The sequence below is a fragment of the Podarcis erhardii genome (genome assembly GCF_964252035.2).
Source record: "Podarcis erhardii genome assembly, chromosome: 13".
Taxonomy (NCBI): domain Eukaryota; kingdom Metazoa; phylum Chordata; class Lepidosauria; order Squamata; family Lacertidae; genus Podarcis; species Podarcis erhardii.
Genome location: NC_138502.1, coordinates 48410236 through 48423257, shown reverse-complemented (window position 1 = coordinate 48423257; position 13022 = coordinate 48410236). Strand labels below are relative to the sequence as shown.

Below are 13022 nucleotides of genomic sequence, written 5' to 3'. Positions count from 1 at the left end.
GAAGCACGCTCTTGGGGCAGTAAGGACCAAAAGCTCTGTTAACGCTAATTGTGTCTCAACATGGGCTGGAAGGTCCATCTGGCATATGTATTAAATAGAGCTAAAGCCCTTTCCTTTGCGCTTTTTCTTTTCAGATGGGGCTTTCCATATTCCATCAGTGTTAAAAGTTTTCAAGGCAAAGGTGATTGCAACAATAGCATATGCAATCCCAATATGGGGGTCCTTTGTTAATCTAACCCAATTGGAGGTAATCCAAAACCAGCTGCTAAGAAGGTTGCTAAAATTACCCAGGTGTGTAGGCAATACTGCTATACGTCTTGAACTAAATGTTACATCTCTAGAAACCACATTATGGAAATGCATCCTCTGTTACTGGTTGGCATTATGGCATAAACTTCCAAATCTCCACTTGATACAGTGTCTCTGGAGAGACGACTTCCCTAGCCCTTGGGCAAAAATAATACATGGGAAACTTGTGTCCTTAGGACTATCTCCATCTGAACTACTAAAATTGGATTTAATTTCTGCCAAGAGAATTATAACTCACAAATTAGAGGAGATGGATTTAGAATTTAATATTGCAACAGGTGGTGGCACCTGTTCGCCGATAAACCTTGGCTTAACACCACCAACAAAGCTTCCATCTTATTTAACTACCTTATCTGTGGTGATGCACAGGTACGCCTTTATAAAGGCTAGATTCAATGTTTTCCCATCAAATGTGTTGGGTAACAGACTCTCCAACGGACAGATCTCACTCCTCTGTGACTGTAAAAGTGGATCTACAGAATCGTTATATCATATAATCTTCTGTTGTCCTATACATTCGGCTTCACGGTCCAAGTTTCTGGCCCCATATTTATCGAGAATAGCTGACAGACCTCAGGAAGCCCAAATAATATACTTATTAAACGACGAAGACTCAAGTAGATCCCTTGCAGTCGCTAGATACCTGATAAATGTCTTATTTCATAAGAGGAGAAATGGATCACTGTATGACTTTGAAAGCTTAGCCAAACCTAAGAACCATCAATAAGTGCCAGAACTAAAACGCATATCCCCCAAAATCTGAGGGATTTGAATTGCGGTTGACATAGAGGGAGCTTATTGTGTATAGTTTACTTAATTGAAGTAAAATTGGTTTTATAGGGGTGTTTTAACTTGGAACTGTTTAAATTGTATTGTTTATGGATAAATTTTGATGTATTGTTTTTAGATATGGGCCAATGGCCGTAATAAACCAATCAATCAAACGCTAATTGTGTCTGTCCAATTTGCAACACATTTCTGTATGACAAGCAGAGCACCATTCCACCTGATGCATTTCTCTGGTTTGGGATATGAAATGAGATTCTTTGCATGTCTGGTCAGCAGCTCACAGCAGGCAGCTGCCCCAAACTTAGAGATGTGGCACTCACATTTTTTGCCCTCATGAGAGACAGCTGACAAAAGATTGTGAAAGGGTAGCATCTACATTCAACATAACTTCAGCCAAATGAGGGAGGACAAGCCTGGAATTATCTAAAATTAATGTGTTCCTAGACAACCCCTTTGGAGATAAAGGGTTTGGGGAAAGAACAGGAAGGGTGGTTTGATTGACTGCAAAATAGATAATCCTTCAGCAACATTCATTTGCACCTTACTGTTTTTTGCACCTTTCAAGAAATGAGTGTACCAGGTAAGTTTTTCATGTAACACAATTTTCTGTATACAGTATTACTTCACCATAATGAGGTGTTAAATTCAGACAACACTTTCCATATTTCAGCAATCAATAGACATGCAGCAATAAGAAGGTAATTTGACTCCCCCATGCCCAGCAAGCCACTTCTGGGTTTATGAGAACAATGTGACTTTGTTACATTGAGGAAAATCTCATTTATACAAGCACACTATACAAAGGGGTAGAAGGCAGGAAAAAATAACCAGAACACATATTTTGATAGTATGGCTAAGGCAGCAGTATGAGATCATAAAATATTTGCTAGGATAACTATACAGAAGAAATGTTTCATTTGTAATTTAGTGCTTAGCAAAAGATAATGTAACTTTAATATTATGAGGGAGATGCCTCTAAAGTCTATTGGTGGCAGTGGTATTTAACATAGACTTGTACACTGGAGAACTACAGAATTACAACATAATTGCTAGCTGAGTTGATTCTGGAAAGTTCACCGCTTAAGAAATGTTTGCATACTGGCAAATCTCACTGTAGCGTTCTGTGTAAATTATCATGCTCCCATGCTGTGTGTTTTCCCCATTCACATTTACTCTGGATGGGTTTACTAGCACTGACCGCACACAGCTGTTTCTAGATCCTGAAGGGCATTTTGAGATTGATTAACCATCTGCTCATTCTTACTCTAACAGCCGACTAACAACAACATAAGGGAATTTGTCTTAAATAATCTACCAAAAATGTGGGCAACACAAACATTCGTTTCCCAGCAGCTGCTACCATTGGTGTTTCCGATGCCACTTTCTGTAAAAGGATTTGGATTCGATCTGAGTTTTGCGAGTTCAACATAAGGTTTGAAGTAACAACAACAACAGCAGTGAGATAAGGAACCCATTGCACAAACCACTTAAGCAAAAATATTGGATTAAAGCCATTATTGCTTTCCCCCTTTTGCTTGCCCACCCCTTGTTTTATTATTATTACTTATCCTTGATTTTCTCTACCCCTTTTTTGTTTTTTGTTTTGATTGTGTTAGTAGCTTATTATATTGTAATGTCCATATTGGGGATCAAGGTATCTCCTTGAAGCCATGCATTGTATTGTAATGTCCATATTGGAGATACCTTGAAGCCATGCAAACATTTTAACTAAGTGGTGCAGCAATAAAAACTGCCAGCACATTTGCGAAAGCAAGCAGGGTCTGGTTTCAGATTGGATGGGGGGGGGGGACCATGTGTTGAGATTCCTGCATTGCAGGGGGTTTTTTTTCTTTTCTTTTATTATTAAATTATTGATTTAAATGCATTTGTTTGGAATCTGTTTGCTTGCTTGCATCATGTTGCAATAGTTTCTCCTTGTGTTGTACTGTTTTCCTCTCATCTCCCTCCCTCCCTCCAACACAAAACTTTTCTGGCTTTGAGTATGCCATTTTGGTACCAAGCATATTAGTCTAAATCTGTGGAAGGCAACGTATTACACCTTTGGTGTCCATCGAGTGGCTACAACTTTTCACATAAGTAGCTGAACTATATATTGGGCTATGAAGAGATGCCCTTAGAAGAGACTGACTACTATACGACTTAGCTCACTGCTGCTTCACTTAAATTACGTGGGTGTCAAATAGGTCGGGCTGCATGTGAAGTCCTGCTAGCATTGGCTGCTAATGTGTGTGACATAACAGGAAATGAGACGGACAGAATTGGGGTGGGACACAGACACCGTGGCGTATGAAAGATTTTGGAGGGCAAGTAGAGAAAAACAGGAAGCTAGCTTAGATGGAAAGACATTGGGAGCTGTAAAGAGTGCTTAAGCATGGGGGACTGTGGAGAGGTGATTGTGATAGATGCACAGGGGCGGAGGAAGGGAGGTGCGGTGGGGGTGGGTCGCCCTGGGTGTCACCACTGGGGGGGGGGAGACAAAATGCCAGGCGGCACACACAGTGGGGCCTACAATGCGCCTGACCCACGCACTGTGGGAGGAGGCAGGCAGACTCCGGAGGTCCCAGGGTGTGCCCCGCCCCTATGAGTGGCCTGCCCCACCCCTGGGTTTGCCACCCCAAGGGCCCAAGTGGCTTCCTCCACTGCTGTAGATGCCATCCTAGGAAAGGAATCTGGTCAGGCAAGATATAGAAGGTTTATATGGCAAGGAGTATTCTTAGAAGCTAGTCACTAGTCCTAACCTTTGGGCTTCTGCTGAGTGGTGGAACCCACTCTGAAACCCCTTTGAGTTTGAGGTCTCTGGATTAAATTCAAATGTACACAAATATTCAATTCAAGCCATTAAAAGGAAACATCGCATGGTGCCACTCACTACAATTTAATTTAATGAAAGGCTTATTTATGGCTGGCCTCAACTTTCAGTCAACCTGACCAATGAACTTCATAAACTTGTGGTTGTCCCGGTATTTGGAGATATTGCTTGGGTTCCAGGTTACGTCCAGCCAGGCCAGGATAATTCTAGGATCCATAACAGCCATAAAAAAGTCAAAGTACCTCCGACAGGCTCGAGTCATCCACTGCCAAATATTTTCTTCATTCTGTGCCTTTTCTTGCTCTTCCAGGATACTCTTAATCCAGTCCAGAGTTGCCTGGATCTTCTCGATCTTCTTCAGTGTTCGCTTTCTTTTATATTTGGTGTGGTGTTCGATCATCTTCAGGGCCTTGGGTTGCACTTCCTTTAGCAGGGCATTGGTGTCTTCATCATAATCCCATATGCAGGCTAACGCAAGGTCTTCAGCAGCTTCTTCCCAGTGACCCAAAAGCATATGTGCTTTCCCTCTCCACTTGTAGGCCTGTGCATCATCAGGGTTGAGCTCTGATGCTTTGTTGCAGTCTCTAATGGCAGCATTGGGCTTCTGCAATTTGACAAAGACACTGGCTCGGTTGGCATACAGGAGTGGTGACTGGGGATTCAACTTGATAGCCTCTGTAAACAGATCAATAGCATTCTGCAGTTCTCCTGCCTCCAGGAAAGCATATGCCTCCTCCTTCTTCTCCTCAGCTTTGCTTTTCATATCATTTGTAATCTCCACATTTTCGTCTCCCATTTCCTGGGGTTCATCTTCATCTGGTTTGATCATTCCATCATCATCCAATTCTAAATCACTCTCCTCACTGGTAAGCTGCTCGGGTGGTTTCCCTTCCTCTTTACCAAGTCTCAGAGGAAAGGCTTCAATTCTCTGGAAACCCGAAATGGTGTCGCCCATGCTCTCCAACGAATCTCTTAGGAAGCTCAGTTGTTTTGCTCTCAAGAGCGTTGGATCCTGTTTGTACAGATTGAGCAAAGCTTGAAGGTCACCAACATTTTTAGCATCCATGGTGCCCCGTCCAGCTAGAAGCTCGGTTGACCAGCTGGATACAGTAAACTGCCTCTCTTAGGGCAAATATTTTTTAAAAAAGTAAGGCTCATGTACAGACAGCGGCTGAATTAGAAAATCACTTCTATTATGGAGGAGAAAAGGGCCTCATCTCTCATGTGTCCCTCCATGTGGTCCTGCTGCTGTACTTTATCTACAGCCGCAGAACTTTGAAAGTATCAGTTGCTACGGCAGTTTGGTTTATGTCAAGTTCTGCTGATGTCATACATTATGACATCACTGCAGTGTTGAAGTTGACTTTCTAGGTATTGACAACTTAATAGTTGTTGTTTTTTAGAAAATGTTGCATTAGAATGTGTATCTATGCACATCATCCATTAGTACTGAAATAAATGCAACAGAAGACGTGGTTGCCAAGCTTTTGTTATCTGTTTGAAGCCTGGCTGCTGCAAGTTTTAATCAGTTCAGTTAGTCAGGTCATTCAACTAAGGCTTTCATACTTTCATAGTTCACTGGCTTTCATACTTTTGGGGAAGTTTGTTAAGAATTCATCAGTGAGAACACCAGAAACTCCAGGCAAGTTTCCTGAATGGTAGCTTGTCCAACATTCCACTGAAGTGCAGAACTGGAGGGCAATGTTTTGAGAGTTCTGGGATATACATCCAGTTAACTGTGTGGCACAGGAGGCATCACCCTGTGCTTTTAAAAAACCCATAACTCATTGAAACAACTAATAAAAAATGCCCGGTAATCCCAATGAAAGGATCACTTAACACATTGCTTTTTTTTAAATGTGTGTAAGATTTTTTGAGACTTGAGACTCTGAAGTGTGAATGTGACAAGTGCTTGCTTGCAAATATGTGTCGGGGTGCTGTGATGTTTGCAGTTGCCTCTTGAGCACACCGTGGCAAACTCAAGTCTGCCTGCATATAGGCTCTATGTGCAAATATCTCTGCCTGCCTGCAATGGAACCTGATTCCAAGTCTGAGGTTGGTGTGAGCTACCTAAGATGGTTGTCTAAACATGAAATACCAGGTCCAATGGCCACATAAAAGCATATCTCTACAGTATTTTTTTTAAAAAAAAACATCCCTAATTAGTGACGCTGACAAAGGTCACTAACATCAGGCTTTGGGTACTCACTGTTATTGAGCCATGGGTACCTTTATCTGAAAACTCTTGCTCTGTTTGGAACTATGCTTATACACCCACGGTGAATTCAAAATAAAAGGGAAGAAAATAGAGGGAGCAAAACAAAAGAAGAAAAGAAAAATTCTAGCTTCCCCCACTCCAAAGAAGGCCTCTAACAAGTGCTAGAAAGTAGAACTCTTCTAAGGTGTTGACAATGTGGTTTACGCAATAAGAGTTATGTGAATAAGAGGGCAGTGGGATAAGATTGCACATGGTTTCATCATCCCTCAAAAAGACAACAAACTGAATTGTGTTGGGCATCATTCCCTTGGCAAACCTCTAAAAGGTAAAGGGACCCCTGACCATTAGGTCCAGTCATGGCCGACTCTGGGGTTGCGGCACTCATCTCGCTTTCTTGGCCAAGGGAGCCGGTGTACAGCTTCCGGGTCATGTGGCCAGCATGACTAAGCCGCTTCTGGTGAACCAGAGCAGCACACGGAAATGCCATTTACCTTCCCGCCGGAGCAGTACCTATTTATCTACTTGCACTTTGACGTCCTTTCGAACTGCTAGGTTGACAGGAGCAGGGACTGAGCAATGGGAGCTCACCCCGCTGCACGGATTCGAACCACCAACCTTCTGATCGGCAAGTCCTAGGCTCTGTGGTTTAACCCACAGCGCCACCCGCGTCCCTGGCAAACCTCTATAAAGCATTTAAATCTTGCTGTGGTTGCCTAGGTCCTCTGCTCCCTCAATTTCCTAAGATCAGCTAGCCCCAGAGCCACGGATGGAAGTCAATGGCAAGCAAACTCTCTTAGGTCACGCTCTGAAACACTTTTGATCAAAATAATGGGAGATGCTCAAAAATAACGGCATCAGCCTAGAGCTGGGCTAAAATATTTGGCCGATAATTCCCCCCCCCCCCCAAAATTGGGGTTTATTTTTTGTCATGCACATGTGTGACTCTCGAGGGGAAATCTGATTTGGGAGCACCTGAAACCTATTAATTTCCCGGTGGGGTGTAATCTATTAATTCTCAGGATGTACTATTATTTATAAGATGAGACAAGAGATGCAGAAGGTTTTCTGCTTCCCCCTTTGACTCCAAGGTGCAATGATGCTACAGTCAGCAGACTTAACAGTGTTGCAGCAATTGGAGAAATTTGAAATCAGCCGGATAGCTACATTCCTATCAGCAGATTGATCCAAGATTCTCGTAGGTAGGTTCCTACCAGAATCCATAAAGATCAAATTGTTCAAACTAACTCCAACTAAAGCTGAGTATAACTATGTACAATTGAAAGCAATGTGATTCAAAGTAGCAATGACTGTTCCATTTGTTTTAATGGAAACAATAACTTAAGGTAGATTTGAGTCCATCATTTAGGATGAGTGTTCAAATTACCCTAGGGAGGCACAAATTAATCTTGAATTAAGTTTCACTACACCTGTGAAAGTGCTTATTTAAAATCATTTATTCACTTCAACATTTGCTGTTAGCATTTTAATTCATGACTGCAGAACCGCAAATACTTACATATCCCGTTTTCTTACATTGTTTTGTTTATTTGCACTACATATGGAACTATCTCATTAAAGTTATTCATAATTTCATAACTAGTTTTGCAAAAAGGAGAGAAAGAAAATAATGAGAGAGATATTTGCATTTCTTTCTATGTGTGAGTTTATTTAGTTATCAGGCCACATGTAGCTGACCTTCAAATTAATGTTTGCGAGCGAACTTAGTTATCACATTTTTCTTTCGGTATTTGTAGATGTTTTCAGGATTCCAGACCACATCCAGGAATGCCATCATTACCCGGGGATCTAAAAGGGTAAGGAAAGATTTGAGATGTTTCCGACCTGCTCTGGCCATTTCATCCCAGGGATTCTCCTCTCTCGGGACTCGCTCTTGCTCTTCCAGGGACAGTCTGACTCTTTCTAACCTTCTGTGAATTTCCTTTAACTCTCGCTTTTGCTCACATTTGTGATGAAACTCCTTGAGTCTCTGAAGTTTCAGTTGTACCACCTGAAGCAAAGCGTGAGTTTCCTCATCACGATCAAGTTTGCACGCCATGGTGAAGTCTTCAGCAGCTTTCTCCCAATGCCCTAGGAGCATATGAGCCTTCCCTTGCCATTTATATGGCTGTGCAGATTTCCGGTTCAGTTCAGAGGCCTTCTTACAGTCTCTGATGGCTGCATTAGGTTTCTTTAGTTTCACAAAGGTGCTTGCTCTGTTCACATATGTGACACTGGACTGGGGGTTCAACTTGATGGCATCGGTAAACAATTCAATGGCTCTTTGGAGATTGCCTTTATCAACTGCGTCAAAAGCCTCTTCCCGCTTTTCATCAGCCTGATCCATCATCTCACTGGTTAGTCTCACATTTTCATCTCCCATTTCTTGGAGAATATCTTGGTCGGATTCAACAATCTCATTGTCCTCATCCGTTTCAACATCACTTTCATCACAGTTTGTGGCCTCAAATATCTCTTCCTCCTCAAGTATCTTTCTCCCAGAGGCACCCGTGTGAGTTTGTAATATATTCTCCACATGGGTCCGCAATACAGCAAGCTGCCTGTCACCCACAAGCCCAGGATCTTGGCTGTATAAATTGACCAAGGCCTGAAGTTTCTTCACTCTCTTGAGGTCCATGGGAATCAGACAGGACATTTCCAAGAGCCAGCTCTTCAAAAGGGTGAAACTAGTTGCACATCATAAAGCTTGCAAATGAAACCAGTCCTTCAACCTGTACCAGCAAAGAAAAAGGGGATAAAAATTCCACCTCACAGCTTATTGTTGTCACAATCCATGTGCATTCTGATGATGTCATTGTCAGGATTGACATGGCAAGTCTTCAATCATCATAAAAACTTCAGTTTCTTTGTTCCATGGTAGTTTCAACTATATACAAGGAGGATCTATACATGGAGCTGTTGTGAATGCAGTTCTATCTAAATATCTATCTATCCTCCACAATGGACCAATCTATGAATATCTGTACCTGGTAACTGGGCTAAAGAGACAAATTTTGGCTGCTATTGGTATGGTTGCACTGGCTCCCTAGGCTGAGGTAGTCTCAAGTATGATGTTGGACAACTCCAGGGCCTTGATCCTGGGTAGCTTCAGCATCCATGCTGAGGTCTGCCATGTAGGGCCAGCTTGAAACTTTATTGTTTCCATGACAACTTAAGAGATTCCATGACACTTAAGAGATGACACTTCCATGACACCTAAGAGATTGCCTCTTTAGGTCCAATGCAGAAAGGGTTTTAACCATGATTGCCTCTACCAAAAGTTCACCGTGGTTCCTACTTATCAAAATGGAGCACAGCCTAGCTAGTTATTTGACGAAGCTCCCACTTGCCATACTAAGAATCGCTTTTACAGAATTACGATTCCAATCGATGCCCTTGGCGGTGGTGGATGGTCGGTACAGCAAAGTACAGTACAAGGAGAGACTTTGTATGTGTGGGCAATCTTGTGTAGAGGACCTGTATCACTATTTATTGCAATACCCACTATATATAGAACCAAGAGAACGAATGGAACACACTCAAACAGGGTGGAAAGGGTGAACTGGCTGCTGAGTGATACTGTTGACTTCGTAACTTATAAAGTAGCACTATATGCGTTGGCAGCTAAGAAGATCAGGAGAAAAGAACTAAATAAAATAGCGGCCAATTGCAAAGGTGATTGGACATTTAAGCTGGCACATTCTACCTGAGAACCCCTTGCTATTCTATCATATGCAACAAATAATTTTTAGGAGACGTGATCGTGGTTTATTGTACCTGCAGTGCCTGATGTTTTTATGGTTTTTATGGTTATTGTTGCTTTTCCTTTTGTTCCCTTTGTGAATGATGCTAGCATTTGGCTAGCGCAGTAAGGTTTATGGTGATGATGACAACTATGGGGCTGTCTCAATTTTCATTGATCCAACATATAGGACAGGTCACACATTCAATCTAGTCTTCAACTCAGGGTTGCAGGATGGTAGTCTGTGTGCCAGGGGCAGGGCTGGTACATCCCGTTTCACTGCTTGAGATGATGCCTTGGCCATCCCACTGCCATGACTCTGCAAGGTGGAGGTGGTATTTGTTACCTGTCTTATCCCAGTCCTCCTTGAATTCCTATTATTATTTGATTATTGTGAACTACATTTGGAAATTAATATAACACTGTCACCACCACTTCATGCCTTGTAGAAATGCTTGGATATTGTCTACTCCAGATGTTATGGTTGAAGAGACTAGTTTCACAATTAACCCATATGGGCCAGTGACTTCACCTAATGGTGGGGAAATCTTGTATCGAAGTGTGCGTAATCATTTTCCAAAGCAGAATGAGACTTGCATTTATACATATGATGCCTATTTTAATATAATTAAAATAAGGAAGGTAGAGCTAGATAGCATGGCAGAGACATGATCATCAATGATATCTGTATATTTATTTACTTTCCGCACAGTTATCCAAGATATCTAACAACATGATAAAATTAAAACGCTACAATAACATTATACGATTTCAAATAGATTTAAGCCAAAACAGAAGTATACTCAAGATAAAAACAAGAACAGCAGGATCTCTGGATACACCAGAAAAATAATCTGTTAAAAGTGATATGCCTTCATCATATATGATAGACATGTCCCTTTGCGGGGAAAGTATTGAAGGAGAATAAACACTTTAATGGAAAAAATCCTTGGTTTATAAGTCTTGATCCATTATTTTTTAAAGTGAACACTGAGAACATGTTAACAGCTGCTAGATTGATATATCCTAGGTACTAGAAACCATCTAAAGTACCAAATTGAAAAGAACGGATCATAAAAATGTGGGATCTTGCAGCCATGACCAAAATGAGAAAAGAAAATAATGAAAAATGGGACTACTTTTTTGATAGATGGACAGCATTTATCAGATTTTGTACACTATAACTGCATAGTTTATATCTTTATTTTAAAGGTCTGTAATGAATTATTTAAATACAGTTGGATTATTAGCTTTTATTTAGTTAATTTTGAAATATGTAGACTAACTCATTCATACCCCACAGATACTGGAACCACCATGACACTAAATCTAACTTGTGGTAATCTCTTCTGACAGGGAACATATCAGAATTCCCCAATAATAATACCCCTCCCCCTGATGCCCAGCTCAACAACAACACATGGGGGAAAAATCCAGTCTTTGACCTGCCAAATGTGTTGGACCAAATATAACCTGACACAGTCTCATGGTAGTTCTGTAGGCCAGGAAATTCTGAGGTGCACCAGACAAGTAAGCTCAGGCATAGGCAAACTCGACCCTCCAGATCTTTTGGGACTACAACTCCCATCATCCCTAGCTAACAGGACCAGTGGTGAGGGATGGTGGGACTTGTAGTCTCAAAACATCTGGAGGGCCGAGTTTGCCTATGCCTGAGTAAGCTTCAGCATGGACCTTGAAATCCTTCAGGATAACAAGAATGGAGGTTTCCAACACCACAGTCAAGATCACATCTGTTAGCTCATGAAGGGAGGCAGCAGTGTGGGTTGGGCATTAGCAGAATCCCTATCCTGTCTTGTGAGCCCAGAACTAAGCATTTACACTTGGAAGAGTGGTGGACCTAATGCTTGAAAAAGATCCCCCTTTACTCTGTGCTGCTGTTGCTTGAGGTTTCCTCCATTCATGTTTATTTGGGACAGCTTATTATGCTCATTCTAGGTTGGATAGAGATCTCTTGCAGGTCATCTCTCAAGACTCAGGAACCATACAGATTCATGTCTTTTTTTAAAAAATGTACACCTCAGTTATATGCTTCATTGAGGATTTGCAAAAGATTATTACACAAATATCTCACTCTGAGGCCAAACAATGGCTATACATAAAATGCATAGAGATCAAGAAATATTGCTGTTCATATTGAAACTCTTTTGATGTACTATGAAATTCCTCCAACATCTTGCCTGGCAAAACCCCTTCTAATTAGCTTCATGCTTCAATTTATGTGACATTTACTGAACTCCTATAGATCTGTAGAAGCTAGATTGTACTGAACTAATTGTGGCTTCAGTTGAAGATCTGCTTGTGCTTCACTGGAGGAGAAACTACATTTGGTTCAGCTTTCACTTCAGGTTAAACGTTGGTGGTGATTCTATAAGCAAACTCACGCCACCAGAGGGAGACTTCAGGATGACGTACTTTAGCTGGGTAAGAAGTGTAGACTGCATATTTGCTATCAGAAAGTGTTGCTTGCATGACAATGTGGGAATGTTTGGGAGAAATTAACAAGAGTCATATGAGTAAAGAAACAGGAGTGCCTTTATATAGTGGTACCTCTGGATATGAACGGGATCCGTTCCAGAGCCCCGTTCGCATCTAGAAGCAAATGTAACTAGTGGTGGCATGTCTGCACATGCACGCGTCTCTTTTTGCCGCTTCTGCGCATGCGTGTGACGTCATTTTGAGCATCTGCGCATGCGCAAGTGGCAAAACCCAGAAGTAACACGCTCCATTACTTCTGGGTTGCCACGGAGCGCAACTCGAATGCGCTCAACCTGAAGCACATTCAACCCGAGATATGACTGTACAACTGGGAGTAGGATTTCAAGATTTTGGAGTCTGACATAAAGCATCAGTGTTTTAACTTTCTTATGGACCTCAAAAGAAGCAGTGATATTTCAGGGTGGAAAGAGGGAATCAAAGAGACAAGCTTTTGAGTTTGGATTGAGAGTGTCTGATGTTTGCTGTGCCCCCGTGTCCACCTGACTTATCCCTCAGGCACTGAAGCTAGGCTTTCCTTGGGATGGTCCAGCTAACATCTTTTGCTCCAGATGCCCTATCCATATAGACTCTACCTTCTAATTTACCATTCACCACCCCATAATTCCCAGGTTCCACTGCCA

At 41.8% G+C, this 13022-nt stretch overlaps 2 pseudogenes across 2 annotated transcripts; both read right to left on the bottom strand.

Annotated features, from left to right (window-relative positions):
* Positions 1–3975: 3975 nt before the first annotated feature.
* On the bottom strand, positions 3976–5212 carry LOC309327193 (putative protein FAM10A4 pseudogene; annotated as a pseudogene). Its single transcript has one exon. The product of its transcript is annotated as a putative protein FAM10A4 pseudogene (transcript).
* Positions 5213–7791: 2579 nt separating this feature from the next.
* On the bottom strand, positions 7792–9280 carry LOC309327142 (putative protein FAM10A4 pseudogene; annotated as a pseudogene). Its single transcript has one exon. The product of its transcript is annotated as a putative protein FAM10A4 pseudogene (transcript).
* Between the last annotated feature and the right edge of the window lie 3742 nt (positions 9281–13022).